This window comes from Siphateles boraxobius, unplaced genomic scaffold (genome assembly GCF_051911475.1).
Source record: "Siphateles boraxobius isolate OS27281-9 unplaced genomic scaffold, OSU_SipBor_1 5, whole genome shotgun sequence".
Classification (NCBI taxonomy): Eukaryota; Metazoa; Chordata; class Actinopteri; order Cypriniformes; family Leuciscidae; genus Siphateles; species Siphateles boraxobius.
Window position 1 is genome coordinate 21,756,032 of NW_027509141.1, and position 12,717 is coordinate 21,768,748.

The 12,717-nt window shown below is 36.6% G+C and overlaps 1 protein-coding gene across 2 annotated transcripts in view; it reads left to right on the forward strand.

The window, feature by feature from the left end:
- The window catches only part of cdh4 (cadherin 4, type 1, R-cadherin (retinal)), a 299,509-nt gene that overhangs the window by 218,711 nt on the left and 68,081 nt on the right, over positions 1 to 12,717 (forward strand). The window lies entirely within an intron of this gene.

Consider the following 12,717-nt stretch of genomic DNA (forward strand, 5'->3'; position numbering starts at 1 on the left):
ACCACACACCACCTAGCTGTACTGAATATACTTAACTATACACACTAGCGTTCACAAGTTTGTTAAGTTTGTAAGAATTTTTTATGTTTTTGAATGAAGTCTCATGCTGACCAAGGCTGCATTTATTTGATCAAAAATAGAGTAAAAACAGTAGTATTGTGAAATTGTATTACAATTTAAAATAACTTTTATCTATTTTGATTCTAAAATGTAAATGTATTCCTGTGATGGCAAAGCTGAATTTTCCACATCCATTACTCCAGTATTCAGTGTCACAGAAATTATTCTTATATGCTTTGATTTGGTACACAATAAACATTTCTTATTATTATCAATGTTGAAAACAGTTGTGCTGTGTAATAGTTTTGTGGGAACTGATTGTTTGATGAATAGAAAGTTCAAAAGAACAGCATTTATTTGAAATAGAAATCTTTTGTAACATTATACATGTTTTTACTGTCAATTTTGATCAATTTAACGAAAAACCCAAACTTTTGAATGGTTGTGAATACACTTTGGAGTGTAAACAGTAGTATCACTCCGAACATATCCTTAGCCCTTATAAGAGGGTTTGTTGCGAAAACACTTTTCATTTTGTGTCTCGAAAAGCTATAAATTTCACCCAAGAGATTCTAGAAGCCATTTGGAGGCTTATAACGCTAAACTAACACCCCATTAACCAGTGACATCATTATGATAGCCATGATTCGCTCCATCCCCCTTATTAAGCTTCTCTCTCATCTGCATCTCTGGCTCCTTCTTTATTCTCTATCCCTTCCTGCCTCACCAGTGCGCCTGACATTTCCCCCTGCATCCATTCTTCATGCTATGTGTGTGTGTGTGTGTGTTTATAAGAGCATGGAGTAGAGAGCGAGAGTGGAAAGATGGGCGAGGTGGATGGCTGCGACTAGCACAGTAGAAAAAGTGCAGAAGCAGCACAATGGCATCTCTCCTTCTCCTGCAGACATGTAGAGGTTGTCTCTCTAATTACCCAGCCCCCCCTTTCACGCCGCTGCCCCACCTCTTAGCTTGTACCCAGGGATTTGTCCATTGTGCTTTTCAATAGACACAGCGTGATTGGACTGAAAGCAGTCATTAGCCTGTGCCACTGTCTCTGGGGTCCTTGGGCTTTTATAGAGGGAGAGAAAAAGAGAGTCTTATGCCTGGAGAATACAGTGGGCCTCTACTAGGGAATACATAAAGGCTCTATTTGTACTGTTCGCCCATTGTGCTGACTTTGGGAAATTAATGTCATTGTTGATATGTGGAAAAACTCCCATAATTCCATGAGTATCCAGCTATTCAGCGGCTAACTATTTTAATTGCAAAGCTAATGCTGTAATTGCATTTGTGATTCAATTCTTAGTACCCATTAATATAAATTTTCTTGCTAATTATATCATTTCAACACCATTCCATTCCCCTCCTCGCGGATGGGAAAAGAGCTTGGCCCGCTATTGCGGAGCGTGTATGAATACGGTTCATGCCGTTTCAGTCTGTGGAGTTCTATTCAAACGCTTTGACGCATGACTTGATGACTGTCTTATTGAGTTTTCAGCATTAATAAGCCTTCAAGGCACATGCAGTGTCCCCAGAAAGTATTTGGACACTTTTTAAGTCACAGAGATTTATTCATTCCATTGGTTCAACACTTAAGATATTAATACTAACACGTACACCATTAATACTAACACTTACTATTATATATCTATTTAAAAACTTGCACTTTCATATTGCTGCTTTGATTGCTTCAATTGCTCTCTTCATTTGTTAGTCACTTTGGATAAAAGCGTCTGCTAAATGATTAAATGTAAATGTAGAATTAATTAATCGCATACAATTTTTCAAACCAATTGGCAAATGATGCTAGATTTGTTTTATGGTATATATTTTATGAATATATATGAAAGTCTATGAAATCCTTGATTTTTTATGGTACTATATATATATATATATATATATATATATATAGTACCATAAAAAATCAAGGATTTCATAGACTTTCATATACATTCATACAATATATATATATATATATATATATATATATATATATATATATATATATATATATATATATATATATATATATGAGGGTCTATGAAATCCTAGCAGAACCATCTAATATTAAATATGGGGATTTATTTATTTAAACAATAAACGTAGTGTAAATAATTTTAAACATTTTTGAAAACTTTTTTATATGGGTATTTGAGTGCTATGTTGTTCCTTTAAAAAAAGTGGTCTATGACAATTTGTTAATGAGTAGAAAGGTATTCACACATTTATAAAGTTGCTTTAAGTAGACACTTTTCAAAAATACTATTTTGGGGCTTCTATATGTTTGGTATGCATGTGTATGAGATATGACAAAACATTTCTAACATGTTTAAATTATATTTTATTTTATTTATTTGTATGTACTATCATTGAAATAGGAGAACATATAACCTTGCAAAAGCAACAGGCTCCCACTATTCTTCTTCTTCTGACGATATAATTTTTTTTATTTGTCTACATCATGCGGTTATTGGCGCACTCCACTCTTCATCTCCTGTTCGTCTTCCTCTGAGAATGCAGTGGTGAATTCATGCAATTTGATTTGGGCTGTATCTGTGCAGATGGCTGTCTCTCTTCATCCTTCTCTGTTCCTCTCGTCTTTTCACTCAGATGGTTATTTTCTCTTCTGCACTGTCGCTCCCTCTCCCTTTCTTTCTCTCTCTATGTCTCAAAATAAAAACAACTTTCAGGGGAGACAGAGAAATCGATCACGTTGACAAAAGATCCGCATGACTGCAGCCCTGGCGATGTGGCTCATCTTTCAGTCTTTTTCTTTATTCTCCTTGTGATAAACTCCTGATACCGGTTAGCTCTATGATTACGTACTGTATTCAGTCCGATCAGCTTCCCTGGTGAGCATAATCAGCATAGCTTTTCAATTTCTGTCCTTACACATGCTGTACATACCTTCATTTTACACACCAGGGATTTTTTCCCCAATACCTACAGCACATGGAACGTGGACACTTCTCTTTAAATTGCAATCTGTATTAGCTCAAAGTCACATGAAGTTACTATTACAAAACTCGCCTTTATAGGTACAGCCAGCACTGTTGGAATTAAGACCAGGCCATTAATCTCACTACAGGACCTGAGGAATTACAGTCAAATGAGGCAGAGCTTTCAAGAGTCAAATAATACGTGTTTCAGTACATTGGAATAGAGCCGGTTTAAATTTCGAATATCAGTCTGGCTGAATCACCCCATCATGTTCTATTGCCAACTCATTTATATAGATGGAACTCCTCTTCATGCTATCCATACCCAGATAGCAAGAGAAAGGACGACAAAAAGAGAGAGAGAGAGAGAGAGAGAGAGAGAGAGAGAGAGAGAGAGAGAGAGAGAGAGAGAGAGAGAGAGAGAGAGAGAGAGAAGGCAGGGAAGAACAAAATCCATATTTCAAAATCATGCTCTATATTCCTTTCCAATTCAGGCTTGGATCCATAATAAAGTAGCCTGTGTGGAACTGACAGTTTCGTCTGTTTCTAATGGGATTTAAGAGTAAGAGTATTTGACTGACTTCAGCTTTCACTTGAGAAATATTAAACCTGAGCATCCGGAACTCAATCTTAAAGATGCCATTCATGACTTATGTGTTCATACATATTCCATTTTGTCTTCATGTAACCCATAAGCATGCTGAATTTGTGTGCACAAAACTCTGAACAATTGCCATAAAAAATACAATAAGTTCAATTTCACAAACCTTTGTTCATTGTCTGCCCCTTGCATGTTTGTTTATTACATAATTTGGCTAATTTAATTATGATATCAGCTATAAAAGTGTACACTGTCAGCGGGGGAAACTTATTTAGTTGAGGAAACAACTAAAGGACAGTACAGGGACAGTACACTCAAAAGGACACTTTTATTACTTTTCTACACCTGAAGGGTTCATATTAGTACTTTAAGGGTACATATCAGTACCTTAAGTGTACTGATATGTACCCTAAAGTACATATACTAAAGGGTACATTTACCACAAAATTTACATTTTAGTATTAATATATACTTAACATGCAAAAATGTCAGTACATATTCATATTAGTACCTAAAGTCTACCTTTTAGTACTTGTAATACTAATGTGGGCACTTTAGGAAATAATATGTCTCTTTAAGGGTAATACATAATAAATGTATTTTGCATATTAGTACCTTGAGAACTTGTAAACTGTAAAATGTAAAATCAAGGTTCTAATGTGCAAATGCATATACTGTGCATATTAGTACTTTGAGCTACACTGTAAAAAGTGATCAGTTGACTTAACTTTAAAAAAGTGAGGAAACCCGTTGCCTTATAATTAAGTAATAAACTTCATGCGTAATTGAAAAAAAATAAGTTGTATGAACTTCCACATAACTTTTTTTGTTCAAATACGCATGAAGTTTATTTAATTCATATTTTTAAGTCAACTGGTTTCCTTACACATTCAGTGTAACTAAATGTATATAACATATTAACACATTCCTAAAATTTTGGTATTAATTACTTTGTATGGTATAGTATATGCAAATGCATATACAGTACATAATAGTACCTTAAGGGACCATGTAAGTACCTAAAAAGTATGTTAGTACTAATAAGGTACAGTAGGTAATGGTACATAACTAAATTATATATTTCAAATCCAAAAGGGACATTTTAGTACTAATTACTAAAAATGGTGCATTCACACCGGACGCGAATAGAGCGTCTAGCGCGAGTGATTTCGATATTAAGTCAATGCAAAGACGCGTTAACGCGCCATACGCTCAATTCGCGCTATTCGCGCGAACTTGACGCGCAAATGAGGCGAATTCGCATCTACCGCACCGCGCTCTACGCCTCATTCGCGCCGCAGGAATTTTTTACGCGCGTAATGGGCCTTTCACACAGGACGCGGAATGTGCTGCGCTATGAAATAGAAACGGGACATCCAAACAAACACGGAAATCAAAATGGATGAACGGCTAGTACTGTGTGTGTCTGAATTTCCTGAGCTGTACGATACAAGTTTAACATTGTAAGAAAAGCTGTGTCATGGAGACATATCTCCATTCAAGTTGGCATGTCACGTGTTTTAATATATATATATATATATATAGTACAGCAGAAGTACCACTGAAAGTGGCCGTCATCCAGGCGCAGCTCCTGGAGCAAATGGTGAAACTCGCCAAACTCGCCGTATTTGGGTCCACCAGACCCTTCGGAGGTGAACCCAAATACGGCGACGATTATCCCTACGCCACTGTTCTGCTCTCCAGAGCAAATACAGAGCGGTGACTCTCTCTGGTAAATGGTGACACCCATTTACCATACCTAGAGATTGGCATGGGGCACTTTCCATAAGGTCATCTCTCAATGCAAATCATACCAGCTGTTAGCCTAACTGAAATAACACCATGCCAATCTCTAGGTATGGTGAAGGGTGTGTGATAGTGTGGGGCTTTTTTTAATTCCAAAGGCCAAGGGAACTTTATCAGGATGCATAGTATCCTGCATCCATGAAACAAGTGGCCTTTAAAAATAAAAATCTGCCTTACTCTATGGGAATTTAACATAGGGGTGTCCTGACTTACGCAACCTGTATTTTAAGGAAGAAAATTTATTTATTTACGATTCATTATTCATACACAAAGAAAATTGGTGTCCTTAAAGGTTGGATTTACCCTCAGTTTTTTTAATTAAGGCATTAAGATCTATCTCCAAAAGATGATTTTTTATTCCTCTTTTTAGTCAACTTTAGCATGGGTGTGTTCACTTATATTATCCACTAGGTATATGTATGTGTGTATATATATGTGTATATATATATATATATATATATATATAGTACATATTCATATTAGTACGGGTACATAAAGCCTAAAGTGTACATTTTAGTCCTTAAGGTATTAATATGCTGCCTTTAGGAAGAGATAAGGTAAAAAGGTGTACCTTGTCTGACACGCAACACCATTTAACACCTTTTATTATGTTTATATGCTGATTTTCAGCTTCCCTCAAAATCAGTTCAGAAAATACAAACATATATTCCCTGTGAACTTACCCATAAATAAAAGGTAAAAATAAAAGCTACCTTTAAATTTGAATGTATAAGTGATTAATTCTAGGTGTATTTTAGTTACCAGATCACATAAAAACATTTGTTTTCTTCTTCTCTAGTCCGCTCTCAGCTTGAACGGCTCATCTTCAAATTTGAATTTGTCCGTCAATGACACAGAACCTCCATCACACCTGACAGGGCTTTGAGGAGATACACCCTCCAGAATCAAAATGTGACAGAACGCCTTGAGAACAGTAAGACAGTTTGTTGGGTTATCACCTTGATGTTAAACATAAGAAAATATGTTATGATTCCGAGAGTTATAAAACTGACAGAAGTAGACTGTTGTCAAATTTACGAAGGTAGGAAGCTTTTGATAGACACTTTTGGAAGCGATGTACTGGAGGGTAAAGCTGCCAGGTTTTAGTCACATATTTATGGATGTAAAGAGGTTTATTGTTTATTACTTTAAACCTTAGCCTTAAAGGATGAGACTAATCTTCTAAATGTGCACGGCTATTTCCTAAATCGTCTTGAATGGTCTGCTGAAGCAATAAGTTTCAACCGTTACACTAGACATTTTTCAGCCACTCTTTCTTTTCTCAATAAGTCGTGTTCTCTGGCTTCTTACGGTTTCTTTTTGGTGCATTGCTCATCCTTTAGCATGCTGGCAGGAAGATGATTCATCCTGGTGAATAGTATCCGCCTGTCTAAGGAATACTGAATGGAAGACAATGAAACTAAACAGCAGCCCTGGTCTCCATATAGTCGGGCAAAGGCTTGTATTGAGTGTGATGGTTCTAGCACAATATGTAATCAGATAGCCTTAGTAAAGACGCACGTACGCCCTCAAATGCATTCACGCACAGTTGAAAAGCAGAACACTTAGTAGTTAACCACTTTATAAGAACTTTAACTAGAGATGCAAGCTTTCAGTAAAAGTTACATGAGTGCAGCCACAAATTAAACCCTATATCAGGTGTGTGGTAGAAAATAGCAGCACTAAAGGACACTAAAAGACAAATCTGACCAGCCTGATTGCAATGAGAATACCGGAACACAGTGCTTTAGTTATGGAAGCAGCCTGTAGGAAGCTCGAGGTGGCCTGTAAGTTGGAGAACAGTGCCTGACTGAACACTCATCAGACTGCACCCGTTGACCAGCTCATCAACCTCACAAAGCTCTTGACTCTCATAGCCTGCTTGAACGCCTCGGGTTCTCATAGGAAGAGCAGACAGTACCAATAAGAAGTCATAAAACGAGAGTGCAATACTATAAAATCAAGAAAAAAAGCCATTACTGATGGGCAAGAAATAAGAGAGAGCCATCAAGACACTTTAGTTGAGTCCAGAGAGGCCTATAGAAAAGAAACTGACTTTTTGGACTTCGGTCACGCATTTCAATGAACTCCAAAAGGGTTTTGATATGATTTGGTTATTTGTTGCTTTTCATTTTCACTCTCTCTTAATTTGAGTTTTCATACTTTGGCAGTTGCACATGTGAATAACTTCAAATAACTTGAAATTAATAGTACATTTGTTATTCAAACGTTGTCTGTTTCATTATGCCGAATCCCAAAATGAAAAACGGCAATGCAGAGAAAAGCTAATGAAGGATTCAGTCTCTGATGTAAAAGAGCATTAAGTTTTATTTTGAACCTTCCCTGCACGTCATGAGGTTCCTCTCAACTGCCGCTAGCAGCTCTGCAGTAACGGGTTCGACTCCCTAGGGGTAGAAACTGATTATAATATACCTTGAATGTCTCGGTTTGTCGCTTTGCATTAATGCGTTTTCTATTTGTTACAGTTAACATGTTGCTGATCAGTAATTGCACTAAGCTTATTTAAAGTAGTTAAACTACAGACTGCTATTCTTTTAAAAAAGTACACTAAAGGCTACTAACAAAAAGTAGCTACAGCTTCAGTTAAATATTAAACTTTTTAACATTATAATTTAAGCAGAGGCAATTTTTTTCAGGCACATTTTTGAATAAATAAAAGGGTTCCCACAACTTTTGACCATGGCTTTTTTTTAGTCATTTGTGAATACTGAAGAAGGGTTTTTAAAAAAATAATGTTATACTTGCACTTACAAAGACCAATTCCTGCTCTAGTCTATATGAAATATTTTAAAACAGACAACTTGTAAAACTACTATTCACTGTGGAAGTTTCCTTGACTTTCCCTTGATTTTTTCTGATTTTAATTTAAATTTTCTTATCTCTGTTCTGTGATGTTTTACAGGCTAAAAATAAAAAATATATAATTTCCCTGATTACAACTAGAATATAATATACTTATTTGATATAACTGAGTTATATAACTGAAAAGTAGTGATGAACATCATCACTTAACTGCTGTAAATGCTGCTATAATAATATAATATAATTTGCTATAATAAAGAAGAACTAGATTTATACTTTTATTTCTCTAACTTGTTTAATGTAGCGACTGTGGAGTGCAAAAAACAATCTTGCTGTTACTGTACTATGACAGAAAAAGCATCACTTAACTTGAATGTGACACTTTTGTTGCAAAAAGTAGCTTGTTACTGGGAAAGCTGCTATATTTTGAAAACTACAAACTACTGCAAAAAAGAAATGTAGTTAATTGTTACTACTTGTAATGAGTTGCTCAATGGCACTGGTGGTAATCCCTCGCCTGACTCCATTTGCTCTTTTGAAAGGGGCTCTGATACATCCTCTCCCAGGACCGTAAAGCTCGCCAGAAAAAGGCAGAAGTCACTCTGAACCTGCCCTAGAAACACAGCATTTATCTACAACATGGTATCTGCGGAAAGGGCACGTTCCTCACGTGCCAGCCATCTCCCCGCAATTCACCCCGCACTCGCTGTAATTCTACAACTAACGAGTGGGAGGAAGATTTCAAAAATTGCTTTTTGTCATTAGCACTGAATTCCGATGACTCAATCAAGCCCAGGGGACATAATGAGGGCACGATCATCATTTATTCAATTTAGTATTATAAAGAGCATTCATTAAACAGAGAGTTTGGGGGGCCGGGGTTGCAAACGTGACAAATCCTTCCAGGCTGCCCATGGGAGGAATTTTTAAGAGACTTTTAAATGTACAAGAAACCTTGCCTCCTTTCCCTCTGGGATATTTAAGCGTATGTGTCATCGGGATGGCTCGAGTGTCGAATGTCGATTCATCTGAATCAGGAAAGGTGGATATTCTAGGTGTGTGTTCATGGTGCACCACGACTGCTGAATTATTGAGCAGAAAAACTCTCTTTGATCCATGCTATGTAGCCCACATACCAATCTCTTACCTGTCAGCCTCCCAGAAAGCCATTCATTTTTCAAATGTTTGCAAGGAGGATGCTGCGGTATGTTATTTTTCCTACCGCAAGAAATTTCCAATCCCTTTCAGGCTCTAAATTGATATGTAGCCGACATATTCTTAGCAGAATACAAAGAACTATTTCTGTGATTTCAGATTTGATTGCCAGTTCATGCAAGAAAGTAGTAAGATAAAAAAAAAAAAAAAATACTCCTGAACTTTGATTCCTGGCTTTTGTCTATTTGGAAAACCTTGATATTGAATGCAGACTCGAGCTTTACTGAAAGCTACCAGGAATATGTTTTATTACCAAATCAATAAACGAGTCTCAATGTCCTGAGCTGCGTATCTCTTCGATGTTTTTAGCAGCCATTTAAATAGAAAAATAACTTTACTAAAGCAGAGAAAGTGGGAGAGCGAGGTTCAGATATTGCACTGAAAGGTCATGTGTGGGAGTTCAGTGTCTGAGGGAAATGAAGAGAAAGCCATCACGCTCAGTCTGCGGAATACGTTATGCAAAAGAAGGACTGTAGCACGCTCACCAGTCATTTCACTTTCACGCATGGTTTCCAGACCTACGACTCAAGAAATGGGTAGGCGGGTTGTGGGTTTTATATCCCGTGACTCAAACGCGTCAGGGTTTACATTTGATTGCTTCAGCACAAAATCCCCTCACATCAAATGTCTTGCGCATAGCAAAGCCCAGTGACACACAGAAACACGGTCATAATTTCGAATCTGGTGATGTTTCATGAAGTGTTGCCTCGCTTGGAAGTGGAGATGCATAAGTGAGCGCATGAACGCATCTCCTGAAAGATATCTCCACTCTGCTCTCATTTTTTCAGTCGTATTCCTGTTTATGGAAAAGTCAGTGCAGTAAAATTTGTAAGGGTGAGTATTAAATAGTGAAGACAGAGGTGTAAACAAAAAAATTACATTGTAATGCAGAAATGCATATCTATTGTTATGTTGGCAGTTCATAATTTCGTCTGTAATTTGATGCACATATATATATATATATACTGCAGTTTTAGTAAGTGCATTTTGTTACAACTATTATACAGTGGCGGCTGGTCTATTATGGGTGCTGGAGCAACGGCCCTTCCTACCAAGTAAAAAAAAAAAGTTTAAAGTTTGACAAAAACATGACTTTCTTCTGTACAGGACAGGTGTACGTGTTTTACACACTAGAACGAGGGTGAGGGGGGTGGGGGTATTTTTGTCTGCCAGCTTCATTGTGTGCCGCATAACAATAATATCATAAATGTCATTACGCCCTCACTATCTAACCAATGGAGCTAAAATATGATCAATTCAACCAATCAGTGACGCGCAGTAATAATTCTCTGATGGGCACAGAGGCAAAGCGCCCATCGGAGAATCATGGAGTTTTACTCTACCTGGCGGCACACGAGAAAGAGTCTTATTCCAAGTCATTCAAACGAACGGCAGTGCTGGATGAAGTGGTGGCACACCGACTTCCAGGTTCTCTCTCTCTCTCTCTCTCTCTCTCTCTCTCTCTCTCTCTCTCTCTCTCTCTCTCTCTCTCTCTCTCTCTCTCTCTGAGACTGTTAATCATCTTTTTGTTGAATGTTCAAGACTAAGTGAACTTTTTTGGTTGTTAAAAAATGTTTGCCAAAGGTTAGGTTTTTTGTTTACTATTAATTTATTTATATATGGGCCAAAATATAGGGCTACAAATAAACAAAAAGTAGTATTATTGAATTTTATTTTTGGTAAAGCAAAGATGGCAATCTGGTTAACCAGGAAAAACCGGACTCTTAATTTAAGTGGAGTAGATCCAGTGCAGATTTTAAAAGGTTTTATAAAGGGTCGTTTGATGCTGGAGTTTGCTTATTATGAATTGGTAAATGATATTGAGACTTTTTTTTGATGTGGGGAACAGAAGGTGTGATGTGTGAGCCCAATGAAGAGCAAGGCTACCAGTTAAGCTTTGGAGTGTTGTAAAAGATAGGTTGAGCTGTAAAATTTTTCATTATTATTTGTACTTATTTTTATTTAATTTTCATTTTCTTTGTATTTTTTGTTTCAGGTTTTTTTTAAGACGTTTGTTCTTTGTGTTTTGGAATATTTAATGTAAAATAAATCAGATTTTAAAGGTCTCTCTCTCTCTCTCTCTCTCTCTCTCTCTCTCTCTCTCTCTCTCTCTCTCTCTCTCTCTCTCTCACACACACACACACACACACACAATCTCAATTCAATAAGCTTTATTGGCTGTCTCTGTCACTCTCTCTCTCACACATACACACCATGTTTCACACACATTTGCCATTAAAATAGTGATCTCAATAGGAGTGTAACTATGTTTGCTTTGCTTTTTTGTTGTTTTTAAATTCTGAGCTGGATTACTGTGTTTCATACTAGTTAAACTGTTAAAATCATCTTTCTTCTCATACTTGGTGTTCACTTCAAGAATGTTGTCCCACCCTCTCTTTGAGAGCCTTCTCTCTTTCTCTAGTATCAACACAGACTATTATCCAATTGTCAATTTGTCTACAGTGAACTTTAAAGATATGTAGTCTACACTGTAAAAAGAAAAGGTGCCTGGAGGAACCTTTTGGGGTTCTTCACTTTGCCACACCGGCGGAACCGTCTGTAGATCCTCTAGGAACCCTTTTAAAAGGGGCGGTTCTCTGAGGAACCACCCAGGTTTCCTGAGGAACTCCTATATTAGGCACTGTGTAGAACCGTTTTGGGTGCCTCCAGGAACCAATTTGTATTTATTCATTATTATTTAATGTTGTTACTATGGTTACCATTCATTTTTATACCATTCTATTATTATAATATACAAACTGAACCAAATACAAAATAAGAATTGTTTATTACATATTTTAGATCCATTTTAATACATACACTTCCATACACTTGGGAAAAGAAGCTAGTAATAGATGAATATCAATGAATAGAATACACAAACAAATAGTATAATACATAAGCAACATGAATAATCAACCGTGTATATACAATAGGCTATACAAGAAAAGACATCTCAACAAAATGCATGGAAACACATATGTTGCATGTAAAAAAATATTAAAAAAGTGCATCTTCACTAAAGTTAAGTTGTGTTAAGCTTGTTAAGTCTGATGTCACTGTTTCCAAATCCAAAAGCTCTATCAGATGCCAAAAACAAACATCAAACGGTGCTAATATACACTCATTGTGCTGTAAAATTCCTGAAAATGATAATCCTAACTTTTATCTCTATACCGAAATCTCAGATGGTTAGTTATTAAGCTATTTTGAATCGTAAAATATTGAAGTCTGTGATGCCGTGAGACTGGAGACTGTAATGAAAAGCCATAG